Source organism: Ipomoea nil, unplaced genomic scaffold (genome assembly GCF_001879475.1).
Source record: "Ipomoea nil cultivar Tokyo-kokei standard unplaced genomic scaffold, Asagao_1.1 scaffold0415, whole genome shotgun sequence".
Classification (NCBI taxonomy): domain Eukaryota; kingdom Viridiplantae; phylum Streptophyta; class Magnoliopsida; order Solanales; family Convolvulaceae; genus Ipomoea; species Ipomoea nil.
The window spans coordinates 889,056-897,819 of NW_017616843.1; the positions used below are offsets into that span (position 1 = coordinate 889,056).

General features: G+C 37.6%; 1 pseudogene; it reads left to right on the forward strand.

The window, feature by feature from the left end:
- The first annotated feature begins 467 nt into the window (after window positions 1-467).
- LOC109172146 lies at window positions 468-3,677 on the forward strand (annotated as a pseudogene).
- The last annotated feature ends 5,087 nt before the right edge of the window (window positions 3,678-8,764 follow it).

Consider the following 8,764-nt stretch of genomic DNA (forward strand, 5'->3'; position numbering starts at 1 on the left):
ATGTAGTACTTTTTATTTGTGGTCTACACAACTGTATAAACCCACATAATAATGATTACTTTTCGTGTCCTCCCTTTTCCTATAAATAGTCCCTAATGGTGGGCCATTTTTCCACGTCGCTTTCGAGATTTCAGAGCTTCCCGGTTGAAAGTTTCCTTTTAACCAGTAATTAAACGTATCATTTCATATACAAATCTAATGCAGGACAAAGAGAAAAGCCACACCACAAGGTCAACAATGCAATATAATAATTTTTGCCGTCTTAATTATAAATTGCCATAAAAAATTAATTCCGTCATGACTAAGCTACCCACATTCTATGCATGGCATGCCCCAAAGTTGCTTTCTATGTGCCGTAAGCCTTCTTTGCCCGAGTATGATGATGATGATATAAATAAATTTATATTCTTACAATGATCTCCCACACTAATATATGTTTTATTGCAAGACACAACTGATCAAGAAGGCATTTGTTTTCTCGATTCTAATCCGTCCTTAACCAAATGTCAAACGTTTGATCTTTAACTTTAGATATGGAGCAGTCGTTTTAAATCTCATCTAATTCAGTCAGGGAATTAATCACGTACAAAAGAAACCTTAGGTACATCCAAAAAGCAGAGAATTAGATGGAGAAGAGCGAAAGGGGAAAGCGGAAGCATAATGAATACAAGGCTCACTGCCTCTTGCTACCATTACCAGCCCAAGGCCACATAAACCCCATTCTCCAATTCTCCAAACGCTTAGAAGCCAAAGGGGTGAAAATCACCATAGCCATCACCAACTTCATGCTCAAAACCTTGCAAGACTTTTCATTTAGCCACCATGTGTCCATCGAAACCATCTCCGACGGCTTCGACGAGGAAGCTAGGCTACCCCGAGGCGCTAATCTCCCAAGTTTACCTGGAAAATCTTCGCCGTGTGGGCTCTCAAACGTTATCTCAGCTTCTTCGTCGCCTCCGTGCCGGGCGTTATCCGGTTAGCTGCCTCGTGTATGACTCCTTCCTCCCTTGGGCTCTGGACGTGGCGAAGGAGGAGAGGGTGATGGGCGCCTGTTTCTTCACCCAGCCATGCGCTGTGGATGCGGTTTACTACTACGTGCATGAGGGCCTGATTAAGCTTCCACTTGGTGAAAACCAGGTTATTCAAATTCCGGGGGTGCCGGAGTTAGAGCCCAGAGATGCTCCTTCGTTTGTATTTGCACCTCAATCCTACCCAGCCGTCCTGGAAATGCTTGTGAATCAATTCTCCAATATCGAGAAGGCTGATTGGATCCTCATCAACACCATTTATGAGCTTGAGCACAAGGCAAGGGTTTTGTTTTCTCAATTTCTTGTGTTAATTGAAGGATGTGGTATATTTTAATTAAAGATTTAAATTGATATTTTTAGATTATACATTTGTTATAGAATTAATTCTGGGAAGGTGCATTTTTTTTTTTTGAAAGCAACCGTAAGGGTTGTATTAATTAACCATCGAAATAATAGAGTCAGGAGGGATAGCATCCCAATACATAAAGTTTTCTGAGTAAAAACTAACGAAGCTAAAGTATACGCATGTAAATTAATAAAACTGATAGAACAATAAGTAAATGAAGCCATAGATAGCCTGCAATGGTCTATTACGACTCCAGCATAGGATAGTATAGCCGACGAGGTGTGGTGCAAAATGCTGCGCAAATCCGAACAATCAGTGAGAAGATCCACTGTCATGACATTCCTCTCCCTTAACCAGGACAATGCTTCCTTGCAAGCTGCGGCTTCCGCCATAAGAGGCGAAAAACAAACCGGCAACTTGCCATTTGTTGCGTCCGCCGCTAACAAAACTGCTCCGTATGTAGCTTCGCCAGTCAAAGGCCTGAAGCCGGCGTCGATGTAGCAACGAGGTCGTGTATGCGGTGGCGTGGGTGGTGCTGCCATAAGCTCTCGGCTGGGGCTCCTCAGGTGGCTCTGGCTGAAAGCATGCATGGCTGCCCCGGCTTGTCTCCAGACGGTGGTTGGGTGCAAGAGAGATCGTTCCCATACCATTTACTATTGACATTTATTAATTTTTATTCCAGACTTTTAATTAAATCATAAATATTAGTTCTGGACTATTATTGACATTTACTAATTTTCATTATTCACTTTCAATTTGACCATAAACTATTTATTTTGTTCTAATTTTGGTCATATTGTTAAACGTACATTTAGTAAACATTAAATTTAAGGGTAATAATATAAAATGTTGGTTCTTCGCATTCCTACTAATGATGAACCTAATGTTAAGTTTATGAACCCAATCTGTCCTCAACAACAAGCCAATTTTATATATTATTACCCTTAAATTTAATGTTTACTAAATAGACATTTAACTGGAAGACCAAATTTAAAATAAATCAATAGTCAATAGATCATTTATGGTCAAATTGAAAGTTGGGAATGAAAATTGGTAAATGTTAATAGTTAACGGGTCAGTTATGGTTAGGTCTAATTGAAAGTCTATGATAAAAATTGATAAATGTAAATAGCCAATGGACCTTGCTTGCATTAATACTTTATTATATATAGACTTCTACTATACATCCTCCCAAATTCTACTCCGTGATGGCAAACAATGATAGGTTATTGGCGTTGGACTTTTCGTCCTTTCGTGCTCACTTTTCGTTCCTGAGCTATACTAAAATTGTAAATTTTGTCCCTAATGTTATATTAGTAAAGAGACTAAAAGTGCAACATAAATGATAACTTAAGGACGAAAAATGAGTATGACTAACACTTAGAGACGAATTTTACAATTACTCTATAACTTAGGGACGAAAAGTGCAATTTTTCCTTATATATATATATGATAACCAACCATCTTAAATTTTATTTTTAGGCCTATGCTAATTTTTTTGGATAATGTTTTCTAATTAATGTAAGTTGAGTACAGATAATTGATTGGATGGGGAAGTTATGGGCGGTGAGGACGGTTGGGCCAACTATACCATCAGCATACCTTGACAATCGGCTGCCAGACGATAGAGATTATGATCTTAGCATGTTCAAACCCATGACTGAGGTTTGCATGAAATGGTTAGATGATCAACAAGACAAGTCCGTGGTTTACGTATCATTTGGAAGCCTTGTAAGTTTACAAGGAGAACAAATGGAGGAATTGGCGTGGGGTTTGTGGGAGAGCAATAAACCCTTTTTATGGGTTGTGAGATCCGCCGAGGAAGCAAATAAGCTTCCCAAGAATTTTGTTGAGATGGCAACGGAGGAAGGCAGAGGATTGGTGATAACGTGGTGCCCACAGTTGCAAGTTTTGGCCCACAGATCGTTGGGGTGTTTTGTAACGCATTGTAGATGGAACTCGACATTAGAAGCAATAAGTCTTGGAGTCCCGATGGTGGCAGTGCCCCAATGGTCGGACCAAATCACCAATGCGAAACTCGTGATGGATGCGTGGAAAATTGGGGTCAGGGTGAAGTTGGACGAGAAAGGTGTGGCTGGGAGAGAGGAGATAGAAGGGTGCATAAGGAGGGCGATGGGGGAAGAAGAAATGAGAGCAAATATGAACAAGTGGAAGCAAGTTTGTAGAGAGGCAATGGAGGAAGGGGGTAGTTCGGACCGCAATATCCAAGACTTCGTTTCTTGTTTAGTATCCAAATCTATGACCAATTAAAAGCAATATCCAAGACTAATAAAGTTAGTTTTATGTTTAGTTTTATCCAAGACTAATGCTATTTTTTCCAACAGAGTTTTGATATTGTTGTTGCTCAATTGCACGATTTGATCAATTTAGATGTCTTGAAGTAATTTATAATTGTCTGGACAAGCTAAAAAATAAAATAAAATAGCATATGGCATATCATATCAGTCTCTGAAGAAATGCTGACAATTTATTACCGAATAAACCAAAAAAAAAAAAAAAAACTTCATTAATCATAAGTATAGGGAAACATTAGAATTAATTTTGATGCAATCAACAACCATCATTGCCCTTGAGTTTTTGGAGATACTCTAATGTGCTCTTAACCTGCAAAAAGAAAAACCTATATCAAAAGAATGTTAACACCAAAATTAAAGCTAAAAATTATCTTGTGGTCTAGTGGTATGGAGTGACTCTCCCAAATGATCTTGTGGTCTAGTGACAAGAAATAACTCTCCCGAATAAGAGCTCATGGGTTAGAGCTCTAGTGAATACATTGTAACAAGTCAGTAGTACTAAAAGAAAATGCTAAAAATTAAAATAATAGTCTATAAATATAAATATATACCTCTTAGATGAAATTTGGGGTATGAAAATGGTTGGAAGCTCAGGAATGGAAGGCAAACATGGAGTAAAGCAGTTTGAGAAACAAGTTGGGTCCCTTGTCCCCTCACACTGGTCTACGCAGCATTGGACGCAATAGCCTGGGTTATTGCAATTAGCCACTACACCAATGGTAGTGGTCATTGTTAATGCTAATACAACAACAATTGTTAGTGGCCCTAAACCAACACCCTTCATGTTTCTATTTAATTTAGTATTGCATATGATCACCATTTATATATAGGTTTATATGCATTAATATTTGGATCTGATTTATGTGAACCCCATTAGTAAATTAATAATAAGTATTCCATATAGGGAATTCGTTTTAATTTCCTTGTAAGGCATCATCAATTTTTTTTTTTTATTTTTTTTAGTGAATATTTATATATGGTATTACCAAAGGAAGGTGAACGTTGAAGTTGGTGTTTGCATTTGGTCAAACACAAACCAAGAGACTAAAGAAAATTTGAGGACTTAAAGACAATTATAAAAGGTTAAGAATGTTTTTTTTGAAAGCAGGTTAAGAATGTTTTAATTTAAGAAAAAGTGTCAAGTAGACCCCTTAATTTCTTACTTTTGTTTAATTGGATTACCGAACTTAAGAAATCTGCAATCAAATTATCAAATAAGAAAAATACGTGCAATTGAGACATTTTTAAAAAAAAAAATTTTTTGCTAAAATCTGATTATATTGCTTACATGATGTGTATTAAGTGCATTTTACTCTGATATACTGGTTAGGAATAAAGATTGAAATGTTTTTAACACAATTTGCATTAAAAGAAATCAGAAAAATATTCCAATGATACATATTTTTCTTGTTTAATAGTTCTATTGCATACTTTTTAAATTCAATGACCCAATTATATAAAAGAAATAAGTTTAGTGACATACTTGACATTTTTCTTTTAATTTATTAAAGTTACTAGTCACTTGGCATTGCATTGTATGAAACATTGTGTCTAACAACTAATTATTAGTAATAGTCAAGACCGTTCCATTAAAAATACGGCCCATGTCTAATAGTTTAATTTGGACATTCTTAGTTTTTGTTTTGAGATGCAATCTAAATATAATAGAGTAAAACAGTAATGTAAATATAATAGAGTAAAACGGGGAAAACAAAGACAATAATAGAGAGACAAGAACTTAGAGAGTGTGTGTGTATGTGTGTGTTTTTTTTTTAACATTTTGATTTAATTTAAAAGTGTCTTTTTGTGTACATATTTAAATACAAAATTATTTATCAAAATTTTGATGTCAATTTCTTCAACGTGGTGTTGGTGCCAAGTCACTGGCCTGGCGAATGTGTGTAGACTACACTGACGTCAACGAAGCTTGCCCGACAGATCCATTCCTATTGTCCCGCATTAATCAGTTGGTCGACGATACGGCTAGCTGCGCATTGCTGAGCTTTATGGATGCCTTTCGCAACTACCATCAAATTTTTAGTGAAACGAAGAGAAGACCGCCGTTATCACCCCAAACGGAGTGTAATGCTACAAAGTGATGTCCTTTAGGTTGAAAAACACGGGGGCCACTTACACCTGCATGGTAGCAAGGCTATTTAATAAGGACTTGTTGGGAAAGTCCTTGGCTGCCTACGTGGATGACATGATGGTCAAAAGTAGGGAGGAGGATGACCATGCAAAGGACTTAGCCACCTACTTCTAGGTCAGAAGGAAGTACAATTTGCGGTTGAATCCCAAGAAGTGCGCCTTCGCAGTCATGGGAAGCAAGTTTCTGGGATACCTGGTAACTAGACGCGAAATCGAGCATAATCCCGAGAAAGTGAAGGTCATCTTGGAAAGCAGCCGCCAGGAATCTAAAGGAGATGCAGTGGTTGACTGGTCGGCTAGCAGCCGTTAGTCATTTCCTTTCCAAGTTGGCTGATCAGGCCCTGTCATTTTTTGAGGCCATGAAGAAGCACGAAGGTTTTCAATGGACTGAGGAGCATTAGATCGCATTTAAGGACTTATCTGTTGCTAGATGGTCCCACCAATGTGGTAGGGTGGTGAACAAAAGCTTAACAATTGAACTTGGAAGATGAAGTGAAAGGTTTTTTGATTAATGACTTCATTTATGTCCACTTAATGGGAGATTAAAGTGGGCAAATGAAAAGACAAAAGAGTTGGCTTTGTAAAGCCTATATAAAGGCCATGGATTTGGCTACCTTAGATATGAGAGAGTTCAAGAAGAAGAAAAAGAGATGAGAGAAAATTTGTGTGAGATATACAAGTGTGAGAAAATTAGCCGAGAAGAAGTTGGTGGATTTCGTAGAAATTCTTGTGTCTCGGGGTATGTTATTTTCTCTTGTATTGTGTTGCCTCTAATCGTTGAATTAGAGAAGCCTCCTCTGTTGTACCTATTATCTATATAGTGGAAGGTATACTGGCTTGTGCCCGTGGTTTTTTACTCTTTGCCTTGAGGAGGTTTTTCCACGTTAAAATTCTTGGTGTTATTTTAGTGCTGTTTATTTATTTTATTGTGCTAATTATATATTCTTGCGAGCTTTCTTCCCAACAACTGGTATCAGAGCCCGGGTTCAAGTTAATTACTGTGCGAAGATATGGAAGGAAAGTTCAATAGAATTGCAAGTTTGAATGGCACAAATTATCACATATGGAGGAATAAGATAAAAGATCTACTATATGTGATGAAGTTGCATTTACCCGTGTTTGCTACCCAGAAACCTGAAACTAAATCAGATGAAGAGTGGGCCTTTGAGCATGAACAGGTATGTGGTTTTATTCGGCAATTTGTTGAAGATAATGTGTATAATCATATTTGTAGGGAAACCCACACGAGGACATTGTGGAGTAAACTTGAAGATTTATATGCTTCAAAGATTGGCAACAACAAATTGTTTTATCTCACAAAATTGGTGCAGATGAGGTATAACGAGGGTAGTTCTGTTGCGGATCACTTGAATGAATTTCAAGGGATTGTTGATCAATTGTCAAGTATGGGAGTTAATTTTGATGATGAGGTCCTTGCTCTTATGGTACTAGCATCATTGCCAGATTCTTGGGAGACTTTAAAGATTTCTTTGACTAATTCTGCTCCTAACGGTGTTGTAACGATGGAACTTGTTAAAAGTGGTGTCCTGAATGAAGAGATGAGACGAAGGTCACAAGGTACTTCCTCTCAACATTCAGAGGTCTTGGCTACAACAAATAGGGGGAGAAGTCAAAGCAAGGGTCCAAGGAGTAAAGATAAAAACAGAGATAACAGTAGAGGTAAATCTAATAAATTTGCTAATGTTGAATGTTATCATTGTCACAAAAAGGGGCATATTAAGAAATTTTGCCGACTACGGAAGAAAGAAAATCAGGAAAATAAAGACTCTGAAAAGAATAATGGTAGTGATGATGATAATATAGCTGCTACAGTTGAACATGATTTTCTTATCTTCTATGATGGTGACACTTATGCCATTAATTTGGCAAGTCATGATACAAACTAGGTAATTGATAGTGGTGCATCCATTCATGCTACAGCTCGAAAGGATTTTTTTTGTTATGCAACATGTGATTTTGGAGTTGTGAAAATGGGCAATGATGGTAATGCAAAGATTGTTGGTGTTGACCATGTTCAGTTAGAAACCAACAATGGCACCAAGTTGCTTCTGAAAAATGTGAAGCATGTTCCAGATATCAGGTATAATTTAATTTCTGCTGGAAAATTAGATGACGAAGCGTATTGTAATACTTTCCAAAATGGCCAATGGAAACTCACAAGAGGTTCTCTAGTTGTGGCTCGAGGCACAAAGTGTTCTATACTTTATGTTTTACAGGCCAAGATCTCAGGAAATATTGTCAATACGGTTGAAAACGATGATACGAATGATATATGGCATAAGAGGCTTGCGCATATATCTGAGGAGAGGATGTCTATGCTGGTAAGGAAAAAGTGCTTAGCTGGGTTGAACAATGTTCATTTGAAGAGGTGTGTTCATTGTCTGGCAGGGAAGCAGAACAAAGTATCCTTTAAAAGTTCTGCTGAGACTTAGAAGAAACTAGAGGTATTGGAACTGATACACTCTGATGTGTGTGGACCTTTCAAAACTAGGTCACTTGGTGGTGCTCGCTATTTTGTTACCTTCGTTGATGACTGCTTTAGGAAATTATGGGTTTATACTTTGAGGCATAAAAGTCAAGTTATGAACATATTCAAGCAGTTTCATGCCCTAGTTGAGAGACAGACTGGAAAGAAGTTGAAATGCATAAAGTCAGATAATGGAGGAGAGTATATTGAGCCACAGAGTAGGGTATTCGCCATAAGAAAACACCACCAAAGACTCCTTAGTTAAATGGTGTTGCTGAGAGGATGAGCAGGACTTTGATTGAGAGAGTTAGATGTTTGTTGTCACATGCAAATTAAAGTTACCAAACACATTCTGGGCTGAGGCACTAAGTAGTGTTGCGCATGTGTTGAATCTCTCACCATATGCTCCTTTAAGGTTTGACATACCAAATCGGGTATG